Source organism: Alexandromys fortis, unplaced genomic scaffold (genome assembly GCF_014885135.2).
Source record: "Alexandromys fortis isolate MF-2015 unplaced genomic scaffold, M_Fortis_MF-2015_v1.1 scaffold_58, whole genome shotgun sequence".
Taxonomy (NCBI): Eukaryota; Metazoa; Chordata; class Mammalia; order Rodentia; family Cricetidae; genus Alexandromys; species Alexandromys fortis.
Genome location: NW_026067940.1, coordinates 9526994 through 9549688, shown reverse-complemented (window position 1 = coordinate 9549688; position 22695 = coordinate 9526994). Strand labels below are relative to the sequence as shown.

The window sequence follows — 22695 nt, the reverse complement described above, 5'->3', positions numbered from 1 at the left end:
CCCATTTCTCCTTGGCATTGTTTACCACTTGGGGATAACAAATCATGTGGTCTTGGGTTTGGGGAGATATTTAGAGATCTGGATGGCAGCTGATGTATTTTTAAGACAATGATCTAGAAAGAGTGGCATAACCCCATATGTGAGCACCGGACTCACCAGGACAACAGCAATTGCTGCTTTCAGTGCTAATGCTTCCAGCTTTCAGAACCTGTCCCACAGCAAGCTGCTCACCAAAATATTCACGTTTCCACTTACAATGGCACTTACATTCTTTTGATTTGTTTGTCCCCCTGTGGCAGATCCTAGCTACTCTATCTCTTTAATCTGATTTGTGCTATGACATCAAGCTTTAATTTTATCATTATTATTTTTGCTTCCTTTTAGACACCCATGGTGTCCCAGGCCCTGGATAAAATAAGAAGGATACGTTTCCCCACTGTCTCTGTGCGCACACTTTTAAAGAGCTAAGACAAGCAAAATACCCAGTAATTGGCAATAGGTAGTCTTGACTCCCCCCCTATCCCCTTTGCGTTTCTCCTTTTGAAGCAACCTCATCTCTCTGAACAAGCTTAAGAAGTTCTTTGGATCAAAGCTGTCAGAAACCAGGAGGGTTTGGATCAAGTGTCGGAGTAGGCAAAGGACCTTCAGAGCTGGAGCTCTGTTTCTCTCCTGCCTCAGAGCTGTCTGGGCTGCTTTCCCGCCTGCTTCACCTGGGCGGGCTAGGACTTTCCAGTTCCTTGCTGCCTCTGGCATCCCTACCTAGGTGAACTTCCCACACCCCACCGCACCTCCTGCACACTCCCTCTAGGACCAAGAATCTCCTGTAAACCACAGGTCCCAGAGCTAAGTCTTGTTCTAGGCATATGATAGATTTGCAGCAGCGACAGCCTCTGGGGAGTCTCCTGCCTTAGTACCCTGAGTGGTTCCCAGTGGGGCATCCCCAGTGTGCCTCTCCTACACACCCTGCTGGGATCTTTTGTCTTTTTCTGTTGTCAGTGGGAGGAACTCTGAGTCTTGGGAAAGCTTGAGGGGTTGGATCAGTGAGTGCCTGCTGGAAAGTGTGCCAAGAGCAACCCCACCCCTTTCCCTCTTTCTACCCCATCTTTCCTCGGATCTCCTCTGTGCCCACCCTAAGGCTCAGAGTGGTTCCCTGCAGCACTCATCAGGTGCTCAGCCCAGCTGTGGTGTCTCCCTCATCCAACCAGCACCTGTACCCCAGAAAGCTTTAGAGTTGGGAAAACAGTTGCGTCGAGGGTTGCAGATGAGCCCAAGGGGTCTAGGCCAGTTGCACCTCAGGTTGCTCACTCAGGGGAGCTGGCTGAGAAGCGCAGGGGTCTGAAGGGTGCACTAACTCTGAGAAGGGGAGGAGGGACCGGAGGAGAAATGAGGGAGGAGGAAAAGGGGTGAGGGAGGGGCACCCGGAGCAGCTGCTGCGGGAGGCTAGGCGCAAGGTGGCTCCCCGCGGCCCGGCGCCCCGCGGCTCCCGGGGACGCACCAGGCAGCCAATGGATGCGCAGAGGTGTACAGCAGATGGCGTCCGACTGCGCCGTTCCTTCCTCCTCCTCCTTGTCCTCCTCTTCCTCCAGCTTCAGTGCTGAGCAGCCAGAGTCGCCGCCGGGTTGCCAGACGCTGGAATGGGTGGTCTCCCGACACACACCACCATCTTCACTGGGGAAGCTCGGGCTTGGCAGCTCCCAGAGGCTGCAGCTGCGGCTCGGGCAAGGCTGGTGAGTGCGGCCGCGCTGTGCCCCAAGCTGGCGGGGACTGACGCCGTGGGTTCCCTTGGCTGGTCAGCCTGGATGGAGGAGGCAGCTGCCCCGACTAGGGGGGCGCCTTCTGCACAGACTTTCCTAGCTAGGCAGCCTCCCTTGTCCCTTCTCCCAGGCAGACGCGGGAACTTGGAACCTAAACCTTGGCTTTAGGCTGCGGGAAGGGTTAGCTGCCAGGGTGCAGCATGCTTGGACCCTCTAAGCCAGAGGGCAGGCGGGAACACCACATGCGATTTGGGCATGGGTCTCTGGCAACTGGATTGAGAAAGCATGAAGCTCCAGCCTGCTTTGTGGGGGAACTGATGAAGGGAGCCTAGGGTTCCCCATCCTGTGCGGGAGCCTTGGAGCTTTTGGATCCCAGTGCAGGGAGTTCTGTGGGGTTTTTAAACTGATCGACTGAAGGATCCCCTTTGGGTTGCCCAAACTGCGAAATCTGCGCGTGGGTGCCCAGGGACCAGAGAGGAGACCTGAGCAAGCCAAGAAGTTTTGCCGGCGTTCTCTGATTTATCAGTGCAGAGACAGAAGCCCACACCAACAGCTTTTATATGTTCGTGGTCCCTGTGGGGCGAGGGGAGCCCATAGGTCCTGCATGAAGCCACATTGCTTTTTGAGGGAAAAACCAGGTCCAGCATGTCAGAGTGGGAGGCAAGGAGGAGGAGAAGCATGCTTGCTCCTACCGCTCCCACCTTGCATCTTGTATGTTCAACATACTATTAAAGTTATTTGAATAGGGAAATGAAACCTCAGCTTTCTGATGTCCCCATACATCGAGTCTTGAAGTTGAAAAGCTTGGAGTGAATATGTGTGTGTGTGTGTGTGTGTGTGTGTGTGTTGGGTCCGGAGGCTGTAAGCATTCCCTGGCTCTATTTTACACACACACACACACACACACACACACACACACACACACACACTTATAAATGCAGGCATGCCATCTTATGGTACTTTTTTTCTTCTGGAATTCTTAAAGAGTGAACATCCTTTAAGAGCTCTTGTGATTCAATTCTGTTCAGTAAGTGGAGTTCCAGTGATGTTGGGAGACTTTGCCACTCTGTGCGGAAAGCCACCAGGGTTCCTGGTGCTATTTTTATTGCTGGGGAGGTCTGCTGGTAATCTGGTAATTGGCTACTTCCCCCCTTCAGATGCATATACTCTCTTGTGTGTGGCCTTCTTATAGAAAGCACCTGCCTGATGTTCTTTCAACATATCCTATTGTGTTCGTTATTATCAGAGGGGTAATCCATGCAGATAGGGGTCACACCAACCAATTTGTGATTTGTCTGTGTGTGTCTGTGCGTTGTGTGTACCTGGAGTTTCCTTCACCAGGCTTTCTTTGGATGACTGAGAGATGTATCTCCTCTGGCATATCAGAAAGCAATCTGGGATTGCTGGATAATTGGGAGGAGATGGTCTACAATGAAGGCCCCTGCCCCAACTCTTGACAATACTCAGTTAAGGTTCTCTGGGAGCCATTTAAGGATTCTGCTAACCAAATCAAGAACCTTTTCAGCGGCGAGTGCTTGCTCTGGTCTTTGTGGGTTAAAGGTTATATAAAGTTTCTCTCTAGAGGCTTTCCTTTGATGCATTCCCATTTTTTTAAACTCAGTGCTATTACTAAGAGAGCCTTATTTGTAAACTTAACATGACAAGGTCCCTGTTGTCTCTGGGGTAGATGAACAACAGGAGGGTGAGAAGCCCTCCAGATTGGCTTCCACTTTCCGTGGTCATTGTACTTTACACCTACTTGCTAGAAGCTGAGTGATGGCAACTTTTTCATGCAAACTTAACTGAAAAAGAATTATAAAGATTTTTTCTGGTCATGTGACAACTTACACAGACTTCTGAAGGATTTGAGTGTACCTGTTGGTTTAGAGGATGTGGAGAAGCCTTGTGTGTTCTCACAGACAGACCCAGAAACACTAAATACCTGCAGGCCTTTCAGGGTTCTGCAGGCTTCTCAAGGGCTGGGCAGTGTGATTTCCTGGAGTGCCGCCTGCTGATATTGGACCTCCTCAGTCTATTGTGAGGTTGGAAACATAGTGGACCTACACAATTTTTACCTCGATAATTAAATTGATACTTGAAAAATGATCTTTGCACTATTTCTTAATCTGATTCCATTGTTTTTTTTTTTTTCATCCAATTTGTTGCTTGTTAAAAACTTGAAAGGCTAGACAGATAGGAAATGATTACTTACTGGTCATAAAAACCATGTAAACACAGACTGCTGTTTTGAGGGCTGGCATTAGTAAGTTGATGATTAGATGTGCAATTCTGTTCTCTGCCGAGCTCGCCTTTCAAGAGGAAGAGAAGGATGGAAGGAAAACGATGCTGGCAGATTGCTCTTCTTTAGAAAAGGTGGTGAGAACTTTGTCTACTTGTTGCAAGTCTTAGTTCTGAAGGAATAGCTCTTTTTTATTATATCTGCAAAATGAAGTTTGTCTTTAAATCATTGACTAAGCAGACAGAGTGAAAAGCTCGGATGGAAGTTAATGGAAGAGGAGTGTCTGAACAATTTTCAGTCTGTCAACCCATTTTAATTGTACTTCAGAAGTTGAAGCTAGAGTAATACAATTCTTTTATAGAAAAAAATCTTTCCCAAACTGTAATTTTGATGTTCTGCACACCTCTGTAAAGATTAGGCATTAATGTACTAACTTTGATGGAAAGGCTTGAATAGAATGATGGAGAATAGTTGACTGGTCCTATTCAGCTACCAGTCAAAATGACAAATGATACGATATATTAAGTGCATGATTAAGATAAACAGATTAAAGCATTCTAAGCAGTGTCAACTCTACCTGTAGGTGAGGGGAAAAGAGAGCAGCACAGTTAGCGACCAGGCTTCAGAGGCACTCTGTGGGTGAAGCACAGAGGGCGGAGCCTTGAACAACAGAAGGGCATCACCCTATCCCAAACCACTTCCGCGGGCATCATACATTTCTAGAGTTCTGAGTATGAATTTAACGTTAAGTCTTCATGTTTTCACAATGTGGTATTATTTCCCAGTATAGAACGTTAAAAGACATCCATAATCACTTTAGCATCAGGCATCTTCTTAGCTATAGCATGAGTCCTTAATTTAGAGTTTTTAACTAACGGGATTAATACCTAATTGATAATTAACACTGTGAATGTGGGAGGGCTTTTAGGTCTGACTTAATTCCACAAGTTTACTATCATGAGTCTGATTATCTGTGGGTTAGCAAGTTTCAGATCACTGGCACCCTTTCTCCAACTTAAAACAACTTAAACAACTTCCCATTCTCTGCTTTCAAACTCATCCACTGAAATTATTCTGTTGATTGTCCTTCCCTAGGAAAACAGTCATGGCTAACAAGATGGCCAGCCAATTGTTCCCAATAATCCATTGGTGATATCTTTCAATTTTGTTTTTCATTCTTTGGCAATTTTGCATATGTATGCAGAGTTTTCACCCACTATTATGCTGGTTCATTCTTCTATCTCACCTACTAAGGCCACTCTACTTTGATATCTTTGGTTTTGACCCATTGAGTTTAATTGGGGTTGCATTCCTGAGCTTGGGTTCAGAGTTATTTCCTGCAGTGTGCAGAGCTTATCAATGGCTATACCACTGAAAAAATGTTACCTCCTCTCTCAACACCCATTAATTGCCCATAGTCTCTCAGTGATGAGTAGGACATTAGGTATTAACCACAGCCCATCTCTTATCCACACTGGGATTATGATGGATCCAATCGTGTGTGTGTGTGTGTGTGTGTGTGTGTGTGTGTGTGTGTGTGTGTTGTGCTGGCAATCACATTTGCAGTGAGCTCCTGAGTGCAATGTCATGGTCCTGTCTGGGAGAGACTCCCACAGTTTCCTCAAACTGTGACTCTTACGTCTTTTCAGTCTTCTCTTCTGTGATGTTCCCTGAGCCTCAGAGGTAACATAAATGTTCTGTTTCCAGCTGGTGGTTTAAAAGGAGCATGCCATAGCTACTAGATCAAGTATTCCATCTGAAGAGGGAAGCAGAGGATTAGTGAAATTCGGTTACTTCTAAGAGCCCACACTAGAGGTGCTGTGGGATACATTTCACTGTCAGGAAAAACTTGTGGTTGCTGCAAAAGGTGGAGAGTTGAACACGGACTCGGTTTGTCAAATGAACAATCAAGTCACCCGGTGCATAGAAGAGCCAGCACATTTCAACATGTGAATGTCCAACAGAGCTGGATAAAATATAGTGCCCTTTGAAGCATCCAATCATATTAGCTTTTGGTTTTTCAGTGTTTGCAATTAGATTTTAAAAGAGCAACTTTTGGGTGTGATGTGGATATCTGTAGGATTTTTTTTTCCTGCGGGTTAAAAAAAGGTCCCCATAAGGGAAAAGTGTGACTCTTGACCGAGAGGAGGGAACCCATGAGTATGGCCGTGTTTCCTGTGTGCAACAAAGGCCTGTCAGCACCAAAGAAGAAGGTCTTTTGCAGCAAAGACTACAATGCTTGCTTTTGATTTTTGCCTCTCTAGGCATATTTTAATTGTGAGCCCTTTGTAATTAAACATGCTGTGGCTAAAAACAGAATCCCATGTAACTAACACACAACTAATTCTTTAACACCTTGACTGCGAAAAAGCTCTCTGCTGTGTTCCACTTGCCTGCAAGAGGGCTGGCTGCAGACTGATGCCCTGGTGTTACGTTAGTGAACAGTCCGTTACTTTGTAAGGATCCCCAAATGGAGAAGAATGCTAAACTTCATGCCTGCCATGCATGGTTGCTTTGGTCTAGGACTGCAGTTTTGTCCTAATGTGTATTTTAATTTTGGGTTCTTTCAGATGGTATTTTTAAAAGCACACCATGTCATAGGCATCAGTGAAGTGTTTTAATTATAGCAAGGCCAAAGCTTGCAGTAATGTCTTTTTGAGTTTGTTTCTGGATGCTCCTCTATTGATTTCTATCTTTTGTGCTTATGGTAGGCATATTTGGGGTGATCTGGCCACTGTGATTGATACAGTCTTACAGGATGTAAAAATATCAAATTATTTCTGCACTCATCAGTAAGTGGGTCCAGTGAAGGTCCCCTGTGGACTCTGCTACACTGGTGTCCTGTAGGTGGCTCTCCTAACTTGCCTTTGATGGTCTTGATTCAGGTACTAGGAGCATCATCACCTTTGGGCTGTTGCATCTTCTGGTTGATTTGAACCTGAGTGCTAAGAGCTGTAATGTCTTAATATTATCTTTGGATTTTTTTTTTTTTTTAGCCATGACAAGGACAAGAATAAATGCAACCACTGGCACCATGTGCAGTTGGATTTAAATCTGTTTGCATTTATATTGTAGTGTTTTCCCTAAAACATTTATATCTATTTAAACAAGTGAGTATTGATCGCCTCATGGTATCGAAACCCCTTTCAGCTGAGTTATCAATTCATATAATGCCACTGTACTTTCAACTTGATTTGTTTCTCTAAAGAAACAAAGAATGCTTAAACAAAAAACATGCATTAAGAATACTTGTAGGCAGGGCAGAGGCAAATTTCCGATCCAGGTGATCTGCTGCAGGCATGGACCATCTTTCCCACTGCAAATCATGTGTACAGGAGGAATTTGATGAAATTTCTTTTCTTTCAGGTAAAAGGTGGTTATTTTCCCCTGATTCCTTCATTTCTAGTCTTTAGAGTTAGACTAAATTTATTCCACATTGGCTTCCATTCATTTTGAAGCTTTGTTTTACAGAAAATATTATTTAAACATTATTTAAACTGTAGTGTCTCCTGACCACCCACAGAAAGGTAAGATGTTGATATCCTCAGATTCTTTGAGGAAAATTCTTTGATATTTTCTTTAGTATTTCTTTTTATTATTTTAACACTCATTTATTGTGTTGTGTGTATGTGTGTATATGAAAGATAGAAGATAGACAGATAGATACATGATAGATGCTAGATAGATACATGATAGATGCTAGATGAGAGAGAGAGAGAGAGAGAGAGAGAGAGAGAGAGAGAGAGAGAGAGGATTTTGCATAAGCATATATCCCTGTGTGTGTGGTGGTCAGAGAAAACAACTTGTAGGAGTCAGTTTTCTCCCTTCTCCATGTAAGTTCAAGGGATTAAAGTCATGTTCTCAAGCTTGGTAGCAATTTACCTTCACCTACTAAGCCATTTTTCTGGCCCTTCTGGATTTCTTGTGATTAAACTTAAACACTGATAGATGGTCCCTGAAAAGTAGAAAAGTGACTTGTATAGAAAACTAACACACTCTAGATCCTATATCAATTTGAACTCGTGCCCATGCTTAACTTCCTGTCGCCTGCCCTTTTCTATCAGGACACCCACAAGGTTCAACTTTACTCGCCACCTCCGTTCTCAGCAGTTATCCAAATTCTACCCGTGAGTGAAAACCCAGTTTTAATTATGTTTTCACCGACATTTCTCTGATTAGGCTAGTTCATAAAGTCCTTTCTCTGCCCAAACAACTCAGGGGGTAAAATCTAATTTTATTGTTTGATTAAATCAGTTTTCTCATTTGCATCCGTTGGTGGAGCTCTGATGGCAAAGCTTTGCATGGGAAGGTGCAGCCATTTCTACTGAGAATTCTGGAAAACGTTGGCGAGGAGAAAGTGACAGGGGCCTGGGTGGCAATAGCCACTGGAGGACATATCAGGAGAGGCCCAAGAATACACAGGTAGGCAAAGGCAGCAGCTGCCAATTACCAGTGACTCTGAGATGCTGTGCATCAGACGGGGAGAATGAGAACCACTGCATCTAAGCCTATCAACTGCTATTTCAAAGCAGGAAACATTTTCAGTATCATTTTGCATATTAGGATGCTGGGACTGAGAGAACTTCAGCTTTTTTTTTTTTTTTTTACCATCACCTTTCCTGGGGAAGCAATCTTAAAATACCTCCCCGGGGGCGGGGGGGGCAAGAGGGTGGGAGGGAGAATGGTGTCAGCTCCTGGGGGACGGCTACACAACAAGCACATTGTCTAAGGCCAAAGGAGCTGCAGAAATCACAGAGTCAGGACTTGATTTCATTTTAGTCAGTTTCCCAGAGAACCATTACCAGTTTCAGGAAAATCCCCACCGCACTCCTGTTCCCTTACATCAACAACTAATTAAGAGAGAACTGTTTGACCAGCTGTGTGGAACCATGGCTTTGATATCAGCATGGGGAAAGAAAGGGAGTGACAAGTCTCCAGATGTACATGAGAGCAAATGGCAGCAACTTTGGTCATTCCCAGGACTGAACTGGAAGAGTTGGACAGGTGCTATTGCTTCTGACACTTTCTGCATCATAGGTACCCACTGAAGCTGTGTGTCTTTCTCAGAGATGGCTCCACTGAGAAGGCGGGGCTGTTCTTGTGTTAAGGAACATGCAAGAAATTATAATGTGGTTTTTATTTTTAAAAATATTTATTATTTATTTGTGTGTATGTGTATATGTCTGCCTGCACGTGCATGCAGGTCTCTGCAAAGGCCAAAAGGAGGCATCTGATGCCCTGGATCTGGAGTTATATTCTACTGTGAGCTGCCTTATGTAAGGGCACGGAACTAAACTCTGATCTGCAAGAGCAGCAAGCCCTCTTAACTGCTAAGCCCACCTCTACAGCCCGGAATTATGTTTTTAGTATTTTCTATTAGTCTTGCAAAATGGTTCCATAGGTAGAAGTGATTGCTGCAAAAGCCTGGAAGCCTGGGTTTGGTTCTCAGAGCCCACAATGACTGGCAAGCACCGATTGGTGAAAGTCATCCTGACCTCCACACGCATGCTGTGCAGAGCTTATGTGTACCTCCATTCATTCACACCCCCCACATTCGAAGAAATAACAAAATAAAAATTATTTAAGAATTTAAAATGATCTCTTTGTTGAAAAGACCTTACTGGGCCAGCAGTAGGTTTTTAGACATGGAGTTCTCTGGGGTTGTATAATAAACCCATGTCCCATACTGATGTCTCTTAACATTTTGCACAGAATTATAGCAATTGGAATATGACCAGTTTCCCTCTTTGCTTCTGACAGAATCATATATAAAGAAGTGCAAAAGAGTTGGAGTTGCAAAGAGATTTTTTTTTACTCATTCCAGGAGTGAACATTTTCATATTCAGAGATGTCTGAAAATATGATAGGTTGTCTCAAGGAAATGTGAGTTCCCATCTTCGTGAATATTCAAGCAGAGGATAAACAACTGTATTACAGAGCATGATGCCGAGAAGGGGCTTGCACTGATGGTGTTCTGTGCACACACTATGTTCCAAATGCTGCTACACATGGATTAGGTTAAGAAATCCTCCTTAAAAACTTTTGAGGGGGCTTGGAGGAAGCTTCCACTGCTGAAGTTCTTGTCTCAGAGCGTGAGAATGTCTGAGTTCAAATCTCCAGGACCTAGGTAAAAAATACTGGATGTGGAGATTTGTGCTTATAATCCCACGTTAGCAGGTGGAGACAGGAAGATCCCTGGTGTTGAGTCAGTGATTTCGAAGTCAGCAAAAGACCCTGCCTCTCATGAGTGTGTGTGTGTGTGGGGGGGGACGGTAAGAAAAAGGAGAGAAGCGGGGAGGAAGGAGGAAAGAGGAAGGAGGGAAACAAACAGACAGACAAGGTTTCACTATGTAGCCCTGACTGGCAAGGTACTCTATATGTATACTAGGTTGGACTTGAACTCACAGAAATCTGTCTGCCTCTGCCTCCCAAGCACTAAGATTAAATATGTTTTCCACCACATCCAAATAGTATTATTATTACTATGATTATTACTGAGATACAGAAATAGTAAATTAGTTGACCCAGCTCACCATCTATCCGCAGCCTGACTCTAGAACAGTTCTCTCAGCAGAACTGCCTGTGAGACATGAGTACAACACACGGATTCACTCTTACATTTCCTAATAGTCTTACTAAAGAATTTAAATGATATATGAAATTAACTTTAATCTGAGTGAAATATGTTATTAAACCTGCTTCTCATTTTAATATGTGTGGGTTATAGGAAAGTTAATCATGACATGCTATAGATCTTGGATATGATAAGTCTAAACATCCCAACTGTATTTTACTCTTGCAAGCATAACTCTATTCAAATGAGCACTGATTGCATGTAGCTGTGCATGGCTTGTGGCCACCATGTTGGGTAGACCTAGAGCCCACACTCACAACAACCCCAGTCTTCCATCTGCTTTTGACTACCAGGTTGGTTTCTAAATTAGATACCCGCAGTCTCTACATATGTTTATCGAGTTTACCCTTAAATGTCAGTGTCTTGGGAGAGACTTAGAAACTAGGGAATTTACCCAATCTGTAAAGTGTTTGAGGAACTATGTGAGTTCAAATGCCCGGCATCTGTGGAAAAATGTCCAAGCTTTGTATACATATCTGTAACATTAGTGCTGATGGACGTGGAGACAGGGGGATCCCAGGAGCTCACTGGCAGGACAGATTTGCTCAATGAATGAGCTTCAGATTCAGCGAGAGACTCTATCTCAAAAATTAGCTAGTTGGGAAAGACATCTGACATGTTACATGAACACATACACTGTGCACATACACATATTCACACATGAACCCTTCCATACTGTCTCTTAGAGACACATTTAATTCCTCAACCTGAAAAATGAAAAGATTTCTCTGTTTCTCTTCTGTAAAAGGCTAAATACAACATGCCTTGCACTGGTGAGGATGAAATATATCTGTCTGGCTTCCAGTTGACAAGTATTCATGCACATGGCAACATCACCAAATCACCTTGTTGTCTGTTTCCTAGTTCAGCCATCCCCATTTCTTTCATCTTTTTTTGTTTTCCATTTCCACGGATTTTCTAGAGTGTGTATTTAGCCCACCATATAGGGAGCAGACTTTGTCCGTATCCTTCCACTGACAAGGAGCACGTGAAAATAACCGATAGACTGTAAGATGAGCCTAACTGATCGCCCAGTACACACCTTTTGTGCTTCACTTGGTCCTCTTTTCCTTCATCCTTGTTATGATGACTGCAGCCATAAGTGACATGCAACCCACCGGAGTGATATTGCTGGTCAAATTCTAGTAATTGTTTGGTAGGATTGATTCATTTCCTGACAGGTTGCATTTTTCTCAGAGAGCTGAAGGGCTTTGCTCAAGTTGAATTTCTGACAGGAACTGGCCCTCTGGACTGTGACATTCACTCAGTTGAAAAATCAGAGTCTGGCAGTCCTCTCATTGTGAGGAATGTATACGGATTCTTCTGTTCTCTGTGTGACTGCAACATCTTCGGAACTGAATACACTAGTGTGAAATTTCAATAATCTCAAGTCAGTTTTGGTGGGACACACTTCACCGGTAGCTTAAACCAACTAGTGGCTCCTTCAAAGAAGACATTAAGAAAAAGCGTCTGCTAGAGAGTTCTAAACTTCATGGTAAAGACGTTCCTTGTGGAGAGACACTTTCTATAGATGTGCCATCTAATAGCATATGCATGCTTATTAGATATTGTATTTGGAGCACAGAGGTGGTCGACTTGAAGCATCATACCTGTGCACAGAGTATTTCCCAGCAAAACTCTTATTTTGGGCTTTTCCTGAAAAGAAAAACTAAGCAATTTGTACATAGCAATACGAGCTAGTGGGAAGTGTGAGGTGTGCTGGTAAGCTATATGAATACATTCAAAGGCGACGTGACGGATGCCTGCTGTGCCCATAGCGTGGAATGGATAAAATCAAGTGCAAAGTACCCAGTCTCAGTATCTAGAAATTTCATGGAGAGGAGATATATTCTTCTTCTTTCCTTGGCAAATTGAATCACATTCAAATACCGGTCTCCTCTCCTTGTTTATCCACCTCTGGGAAACAGAGCTCAAAAGTCACATGTTGAGAGGGGCTGGGGAGATGGTTCAGTGGTTAAGAGTGCTTGTTGCTTTTTTAGAGGATCTGCGTTCTGACCCCAGCACTCCTGCCAGGTAGCTCACAACCACCTGCAACTCTAGCTCTTGGAGGTCTGACTCCCTCTTCTGGACGCTGTGTGTATCTACTTCTCTGACTTGCTCAACTTTTTTGGCTCCATATAGTGACTTCTAACAGATAAAACTGGACCAAAATATGACTGTAGTCTGCTAAAGGAAGGAAGACAATGAGGACTTTTTTCAACATGAAGGTTTCATTCTCATGTGAGCTGAGTTATGAACACATTCATAATTAAAATAAATTATACTAAGAGTAAAGAACTTTTTCACCTCATTATACCTTATAATCCTAAAAAGTATGTAGGATCAAGCCTCATTCAAAACTTGTCTAAAGGTACCTATTGAAGATTTAGTTCAGTGGTATATCACTTGCCAAGTATTCGTGTGGATTTGGGTTTGATTCCCAATGGTACGTGCTTGTGTATGCATGCATGTGTGCACACATACACACAGTGTGTTTCCATTTGTATGTGTGGGGAGGGCAGTGTCTACTGAAGAATATAGGGGCTAAAGAATGCCTGGCCAACTGCTTAGTATCTGTGAGCAAAAGGAATCAGTGAGAAATTGTGGAGTGGTGTCAACTGTAGAACTGGCTGTGGAGAACTACACAAGTATAGAAACACCATTGGTATGCCAGATCTAACTTTGGTAGACTGAGACATTTCTAGTCCATTGGGTTCCCCAAGGAAAGTTTAGAGTGAATCCTTCTGCATAGCTTGTCTATGGCACCATCGACTAATTTCCCACAACTGGAGTATAGGGTGATACCACACAATTTACTGGGGACTTACATAATTTTCATGGAGTTTTGTATACATACAAGGAAAAAAAGAAAAGAATGCTTCAGAGGAAAAGTTGCATGTAAGGACTTTATCAATGAGGAGAGCTTGTATGCAGAGGAAGATGATTGTTTTTGTCACCAATCTATTGTTTTTTGTCATAATTTTCCCAACTGTTTTTTTATCCTGACTTTATATCATACACACTATTCTTTAACCCTGATTGCTGCTATTCCTCTTCCCTTCGAAATCACATTCCTTATAACATTTTGAAGGTGATGCCATGCAAAACTTCTTTAGGGCTTGTTAGAAACACCGGCACTGCTGTAGGCTTATCCTTGTTCACTGGTCTACAAAAATCAGCACAGCTTTCCACTCCCAAATTCTGTGGTTTGTAGGCTCGTGGTGTTCACAGTCTCAATGAAGTGAGTCCCAAATCCTTATAATCTAAGGTAAACATGTTTGTCTTAGTGTTTGCCAGTGTGCGGAAGGGATGGAATTATCCATTGATTTGGCAATACATTTGGCAAGCATGCATGTTTGGTAAATTGTGACAAGATGAAAGCATCTGAAATAGCAAGGCCCCAACCACTGAGAGCTGGAGTGCTTAAATAGTAGGAAATCATTTATGCCATGAACCCTTTCGGGAGTGCAAATATGAGAATAGAATGTATGAGGGTGTGTGCATATGTGCATGCGTGCACACGCGCACACACACACACACATCTGAATGACAGGGACACAGATTTAGGAAATAAAGAAAGACAAAAATCATTCCTAGCTTTTGGTATCAGATGTGTCCACAAAAAGTGTTTGATTGAAGCCAATGGAAGAAATGTCTAGAAGGAGTGGAGAGAAAAAAAAGCATACTTCTGCAGAGACAAGCAATTGCCAAGGTTAGAGAAACTTCTGAGGCCTCATCAGAGTGTGTGTTTTAGACAATTAAGAGAAACTTTACAGATAGGAGTGTGTTTGCTACTTATCTGTTGCCGTGATAGGATACCTGACTGAAAAGACATCTAGGGAGAACGATTTGTTTTGGATTACTGTCCTAGAGGGGAGATGCAGTCCATCACGGTTGGGAATGCATGGCAGCAGGGACATGGTGATTACATTTCATCCAGACACATGGCAGACGGGAAGAATAGTGATTATATTTCCTCCTGACACAGGAGGGAGGGAGGGAGGAAGGAAGGGAGAGAGTGAGAGAGAGGGAGGGAGGGAGGGAGGAAGGGAGAGAGAGAGAGAGAGAGAGAGAGAGAGAGAGAGAGAGAGAGAGGAAGTGTGGTAAGGCTCAAACAACCTCAAAGCCCCCATCCAGTGACATACTTCCTCCAGCAAAGCCATATCTTTTCAAAATTCCATAAGCTCTTCAAACAGAAGAGAAAAATTTTTCAAATCATGAGCCCATGAGGGATATTTCTCTTTCAAACCACAACAAAAAGCCAAAAGAAATGGTAGAAAATGAAACACTGGGAAACAAAGTGAATGGAAAGTGCTCTGCCCGTATGGATAGAAACTCATCCACGGAGCAGGCAGCCTTTCGTGTGCAGAACAGGACTTTTCTTTTTTTTCTTTCTTTTTTTAAAATTTATTTATTTATTAAAGATTTCTGTCTCTTCCCCTCCTCCGCCTCCCATTTCCCTCTCCCTCCCCCAATCAAGTCCCCCTCCCTCGTCAGCCCAAAGAGCAATCAGGGTTCCCTGCCTTGTGGGAAGTCCAAGGACCACCCACCTCCATCCAGGTCTAGTAAGGTGAGCATCCAAACTGCCTAGGCTCCCACAAAGCCAATACATGCAGTAGGATCAAAGAACCCATTGCCATTGTTCTTGAGTTCTCAGTAGTCCTCATTGTCCGCTATGTTCAGCGAGTCCGATTTTATCCCAGGCTTTTTCAGATCCAGGCCAGCTGGCCTCGGTGAGTTCCCGATAGCCAGTTACAGCTTCGTGTCTTGTATTCTTTTCAAATTCTACTTTCTGCAACTAGCATATCCGTATCTCCATTTTTAAACACACACTGAAAATTACCTGGTCTGGTCTGGATTACAGATCGTTACAAACTCATTCCCAGTTGTCAAATTCAGTGGATGTTTCCCAGTTGGTATTTAAGAAGAAGATGGATACAGACATTTAAAGACCCTGAAAAGGTGACTCAGTGGTATTGTTCCGGTCATGTAAACATGAGGACCTGAGTTCCATTCCCAGATACCACAATAAAGCTGAGTGTGGCAATGCATGCCCGCAGACCCAGGACTGGGAAGATGGAGATGAGAGGGTCCTGGGGCCGTGTTGGGAAGCCACTCTAGTTGACACAGTGAGCTCCAGATCAGCATGGGATAGTGTCTCAAAAATGAAGGTAAAGAGTGATTAAGAAAGACAGCACCAACTTCTCTCCTCCATATGTACACACACACACACAACACATTACATACAAACCCATACACACACACACATACACACACACATCTTACTGCACTGAAGGAGCCAAGTATGTGCTGGCAAAGTCCTTATTATCGTCCCATTTTGAATTTCTATTCTAAAGCTGCCAACATAAGTACTGACGAGTCAGACAAGACGAGTGAGTAATTTTGCACCGTGTAAACTGGAAGAGAACGAAATGCAGCACACTTTGCCAAAAAAAAAAAGAAAAAAAAAACAAGAATAGCTGGAGACTTCGTGTTGAAGGTGGCATGTATTGCCTTTTCTGATTGCATAAGAAGTGAGTACATCAAAAGCAGCTTAATTCTGATTTATTAACAAACTAGCAATGTTTACGGCACATAGCCTTTTAACTACGTAGGGGGAGGTGCTGCTAGGACACAGCTGTGGTCCTCCTCCAAGAGGACTCTGCAACCAGCAAGCTAAAGGAGTGGGGATTTAAAGAAGTGTAGCAGTGAGCATGCACTCTGATACAGGGGTTCTCGGAGCCTCTAGTGTTGACTGGTCTTGAGTGTGAAAGTTATACTTGTAGAATATTGTGGTCAGTGGCATTGCTGATAAAATCTCTCTCCAAGAGTATCTGAAATCCTCCCAGAATAGTTCTCTGTTTAATTGGTGGTATCATTTTCACGTGGCTGGGTCCATTTTCTTTCTTTACCTTGTTCTGATGCTCAAAATTCACCACTATCTTCTTGCTATTCAAACTATTCCTCAAAGTCCAGAGCTCGGGGATCTCTTTGGTCCTCAATTTCTTCCCTTATTTTCCTCCTGCATACATAGGGCAGCCTTACTTGGCACGGAAACATTCACCATGTGTTTCTCCTTCCTGTGGTTCAGGACAGGCATCGGCATCTTGTCTACCTGCCCCTGTCTCATTTCCCCATCTTAGAGGAGGAAGCAGAATGCCCACACCACGTACTCCCTGCCAAACAGACTGACTCTGCCTGCTTCGCTGGTCAGTCCATGCTAACACGTTTGCATTGTGTAGAGAAATTTCCATCTAAGACAAGACCGGCTGGAGATTTGCAGTTACATGAGGAATGTTTTGATATGCCTATAGCATGCCTTGAAAGAATCTGTATTAACTGTCTAATAACAGCTGCTGGGATTTCTCAATGGAGTTTTAGGTCTCTGTTTCACACCCTGGGTTTATTTTAGACTTACTCAGCTCCCTTCTCTTCTCTCACCCCCTCCTTCTTCCTTTTCCTTTCCTCTCCTCCCCTGTCCTCTCCTCTCTTACCTTTCCCTCATATCTCTTGTCCCTCTTTCTTTGTCTTACTTTTTTTTCTCTTTGACTTTCTTTCTGTGTAGCCAAGACTGACCTGTAACTCACGACCTTCCTGCCTCAGCCTCCTGGTGCTGAAGATGCAGGCATGTGTCACCATGCTTTGTTCCGGAATTCTTTACTGTCTTCCTCCTGGTGCTGAAGATGCAGGCATGTCTCTCCATGCTTTGTTCCAGAATAACTTTCTGTCATCCTGCTTTAGTCAGAAACTGTCAATTTAAGTAAATTAAAGAGTTAGGAGAGGTTGAAGGAGAGAGATGCTACATCAGTTCTTTTAAAAGAGAAAACACACATCAATGCCTCTGTAACTGCTAGGAACAGGCATTTATTGAGCATCTTCCCTGAGCCCTGATGTCAGCTGTAAGGTAAGGGAGGAATCTGAAGGCCTAGATGCTCAGCCAGGAGATTTATATGGAGAAAAAACAAAAACACATCAGCTCACTTTTTAAAAGAAACCTGGGACAACAAAATCATTCCCAAAGTACCCTTCAAATCCAACAAGTCAAGCAAAACCACAGTTGATGTTACACTTGTTTTCATCAGAGCTGGCATTAAGTAAAATTTATAACACATTCAAGTTTATATTATAGTTTCATTGTGTGCTATGCGCACACTTGAGGACACTGAATTCCCATCGTGTGATTTCTACATCATTATTATTTCTTTTGGGGGACACTTATATTTCATTAAGTGGGTAGCAGAGTTTTCTGGAAATCTGTTTGTTTTGTGATATGTTACTTGATGTATGTATCATGCGCATTTTTCTTCATGACAAGTCCTCGATCAGAAAAGCAACTCCTAATTATAATTTATAATATTTTTCCTCTGGAAAATATTTAATTTACTACTTGTATTTTTTTATGGGGAGAGGGAAATGCACACACACCATGTCATGCTTACGGCGTTCAGTAAAAACATTTGTGACACTTTTACTCCTTTTACCATGTGGCTCCTGATCTCAAAGTCATATTATCAGTTAAAGCAGAAAGTGATGTCTCGCATTGAGCCACCTCAGAGGGCCTCATAGTGCAGTGTATGATCCAATATTTAGAGTATAAAAACTATGTCTTTGCTGATGAATGGCATCAATATGGATCTTATTCTAATATAAATGTCCTGGTCTCACTGCAGACCAAAAGACTTGCATTGGCTTTGGACTCTGTATTTCCATGGTGCTCAACACATTGTACAAAGGCTAGGAACTAATTTAAGCACCTAAGTGAAATGCACTGGTATATAAAAAGAATCTCAGAGACTCTACTGAATATACTCTAATCTCTTTTTGATAACTTAGAGTACCTGAAGGAAGTTGGAGCATTCCCAGACAGGAAGAAAATCAATTACTGTTGAATAAGACTATAAATTCTGTTATTTAAGTTTTCTGGGATTGCAGGCATACAATAGATGGCTTCTTACTATACCAGGAATAGAAAATGAGACTTATTCAGTCAACAGGAGATTTATAGAAGAAAGCAAACAGACCAGTTATTGGTGCGATGAGACTGATTCTATGGAATTGATGTCCAACTTGCTAATAAGACCATGTGTTTAGAATACAACAGAAATTGTAGAAGAAAAGGGGGGCCTGGTCTGAATCTTGGAAAAATAATGTCTGGCCAGAATTGAAGGAGTGGGTTATTCAAGGGTGTGAATTACCTAGTGTGAGTACTGCATGCTTCTGTCTGTCTGTCTGTCTGTCTCTGCCTTGTTTTGCTGGAACAGAACTGGGATATTTGTAAGAGTTATCTTTACATTTAAGTGGTTATGGAAGTTTTCAGGTGGAACAACTCTATACTCTCACTAGAGGAGAAATTGCGTGTCCACATGAGACAGAAGAGAGAGCCCCCTCCCACAAGCACTTCAAATATGGATATTAACCAGGACACAACCTGAACACATTTCTTTGGGCTCCATTTCCCAAAATTTCTGCTTGAGGCTTAAGTTTCAAACACAATTATTTGGAAGGAACAAAAACCTCCAATGCACAGCAGTTTCAGTGCCTTTAGTCTATAATAACAACATACCCCTGTGTGTCTGTCCTAGCCTGCAGTGTGTACATGTTTATATTATAGCAACATACCCCTCTGTGTGTGTCATAGCCTGCAGTGTGTACACGTGTATATAAACATGGGTGTATACGTGGATAAAGTAGAAGGAGAGCAAGAGAAAGTAAAAGTGGCTGTGAGTGGTGCACACCTTTAATTCCAAAACCAGGGAGGCAGAGGCAGGTGGATCTTTGTGAGGTTACAGTCAACCTAGTCTTCAGAACAAGTTTCAGAACAGCTCTGGCTATGCAGAGAAACCATGTCTGGAAAAACAAACAATAAAAAACTAAACAACCGCCCAAAAAAGAAAGAAAAAGAGAAAAGAAAAGCCTCATGGAATGTGTGCATGTAAAAGCAAAATTTAAAAATCACTATTGGGGCTGAGTGAGTAGCTCAGTTTGTAGAGCGCTTGCCTAGCATGCCTGAAGCCCCAGGTTTGACCCTAGCACTGAATACACCAGCCATATTGGTGTATGCCCATATTCCCAGCACATGGGAGATGGATGCAGAAACATCAGGCGTTTAAGATCCTTTTCAACTGCATACTAAGTTCAAGAATATTCTTGTGAGACTTTGTCTCAAAAAATTAAGCCAATTAAAAATAAAATCAATGTATTATTTCTTGTGAAGTGACTTAAAATATACCTGTATCACAGGATTAATAGCTTAAATGTTACAAGTAGCTTTAACAATGTCTCTATAGTGAACATGCATAGACCTTTTCTCTTGGCAGCATTCCCTAAACAATGCAGAATGATGACTAAGCATGTTGCCTTTCCATTGCTATTCGGGTTAGCTTTAACTTAATCATCAACTTGACACAGCCTAGAGTCATCTAAGAGGAAAGCCTTGAGTGAGGGGTTGCCTAGGATAGATTGTAACATGAATGGGCCTGCTTTTTGGGGTTTCTGTCCTGCCCTGTACCCCACAGCCGGCAAGCCCCAAAGAAATCACACAGAGAGTCTGCATTAGATATAAACTAATTGGTCCATCAGCTCAGGCTACTTATTAGCTCTTATAGCTTATTTTAACCCATTATTCTTATCTATGTTAGCCACATGGCTCAGTACCTTTTCCAGTGGGGCAGGTTACATCTTGCTTCTCGGTGGTCTGTCTGGGCAGGAATGGAAGGAATGAGCTTCCTTCTTACTAGCATTCTCCTGTTCTCATTGCCCTGCCTCTACTTCCTGTCTGGTTGACCTGCCTCTACTTCCTGCCTGGCAAATCAGCGTTTATTCAAAATAAACAGATTGACAGAATACAGACAATTTTCCCACACCACTTTTTTTTTTAAGTTCTGGCCCTTGTGTTACGTTACACTAGATGGATGTGTAGACATGCCTTTGAGGGATTGTTGTGATTGATGATGATACTTCAGCATCCAGCCCCTGTAGATGGCACTATCTCTGGGCAGGTGGGCTAGCTAAGCTGTGTAACACACCTAGCTAGGCATGAGCCTGTGAGTGCCATCAAGCAGCATTCCTCCGTGGTTTCTGTTTTCCATTTCCTCTTGAATTCTTGCCTTGACTTCCATCAGTTATGGACTGTGGCCTGGAATGAAAGCCCTAAACTGCTTTTGGTTAGAGTATTATATCACAGCAACAAAAGGAAACTACATCAGTTTCATTATGTTTTAGACAACATCTTGAGACACATTGTATATGGGCGTGATGTGCATGGTTTATATATCAAACACTAAATCATTTTATGTTAAATAATTGAGCTGTCTTGGATTTTGTTATCTTCAAGGTCTTGGGATTAGATGGATGCAAGTACTTAGCTAATTTTATCGATTTCCTTGGTGACCTGCTCAGTGTACAGCTCCCTCTTGATAGTCCTTGCTGGCCTCTGTCTTCTGCTGGTGCTTGGCTGCACACAGCCCCTTTCCTCTACTCCAGATCTCATACCTCCTTCACAATGCCATCATCTCTATGTTTTCCAGGTGCCTCACATGGCCTTCCTCCAATATCCCATATCTTTGCCCCATTCTTGGCATCCCATGGTCCCTGCCTTTCTTCTCTTCTGGAAGAACAACCACTACCCTCTCATTCAAAGAATAGTCTGTTTTGCTTTAATGCATTACCTTCACGATTCCAGAACTTATTAATGAAAATTCTCAAGGCTTACAGTAGAAGTAGGGAACCCCTCCACTCCAAAATAAATAAATTCACCAATAACTGGCAAAATAAAATGTAAAAATCTAACACAAGTTTATGTGTGTATATCTTAGCTATTAGAACACACAAAGCCCTGGGCTATACCCAAATCTCTACCTAAACCAAACACGGCAATGCACATCTATGATCCTAGCAGGGAAGGTGGAGGCAGAAGACTTGAAGATTATCCTGGGCTGCGAAAGAAATTTGAGGTTGTCCTGGGATGCTTGAGCTTTATTTCAGAAAAGAATCAAGCAAACTGAAAATGAAGCTAGCATAAATTATATAATGTGTGGTTATAAAGGTTAAAGGGTGGCTAGGTATGTCAGTGAGCACAGTGCTCTTCCTTAGCGAAGCTCACTTACAGAATGTGGGTCAGAAAGGCAGCTGTTAAGGGCTGTGAGGGGATTGTGTGTGATAGAATTGTAGACGTTGTAACACCTATCTGGTGTGGCTCAAGGTAGTCCAGCCTGACTGTGCTTTGCTGTATCCTGTGGGGCTCTTGTCTTCATAGTGTTTCTCAGAGATGAAACTGCTCACAAACCAATACAGAAGAGTGCTTTATTAGCTTGTCCTATTTTATGTATATAACAAGTTTTCAAAACAAATATAATGGAAGAGCTGCCTGTACCCTGCTATGGCTGTATGCTAACTTTTGTGGCTTTCTGGTGAGTGGCCTTTTCTCCAGTTCAACAGAGGCTGCGGGCAGAGTGGACTCTGTCTCACTCATCCGTGTAGTCCCATCATCTGATGCTTCGCCTGGTTAATGTTGGCATTTTAATGAAGAATTCCTGGGTCTCTCTGCCTGTCCACTTCTCTTGTCTTTTTGCAGGCCCTGATGCCTGTCATTTGTTCTGCAAGTGAAGGACAAATGGCTGATCTTGGTAGCTAGAGCAAAACCTTGGGGTTGCCCCTTCATGCTTTCTCTGCATGGTTCCTGTATCTGGAAGAACTTTGCTGAGGAGACTGCTTGCCTGCTCTGAGGAGGGTTTTAAGACAGGCATTCCTTTGAAGGATGGTTTTGAGAATTGAAAGGGAAACAAAAATTGGTGTCAGAACTCAGAGATTATCTATTGAAGACATCTGCTGCCCCACTAAGTGCAGAAGGACTTATGCAGAGATCAGTATCCTTAGGGTTTGGGAATGGAGGTAGCAAGGGGCACTTGGAACAATAAAGAAGTCATATATATATTTCTAGAAAACTATACTACTCACAATCCCCCGCCAATTGGCTTTAGGTTTGATTCTTGCAGTGGGAAAGTCTGCTAGAAGAAACTAATGTTATATTCCTAGCATTTTCATAAATATATTTCCATATATATTTCAGA

General features: G+C 42.9%; 1 protein-coding gene across 1 annotated transcript in view; it reads left to right on the top strand.

Annotated features, from left to right (window-relative positions):
* Positions 1-1551: 1551 nt before the first annotated feature.
* The window catches only part of Thsd7b (thrombospondin type 1 domain containing 7B), an 863852-nt gene continuing 842708 nt past the window's right edge, over positions 1552-22695 (top strand). Inside the window, exon 1 of the mRNA XM_050147880.1 lies at positions 1552-1727. The gene's annotated coding sequence lies outside the window, so the exon portion shown is untranslated. The remainder of the gene's footprint in view (positions 1728-22695) is intronic.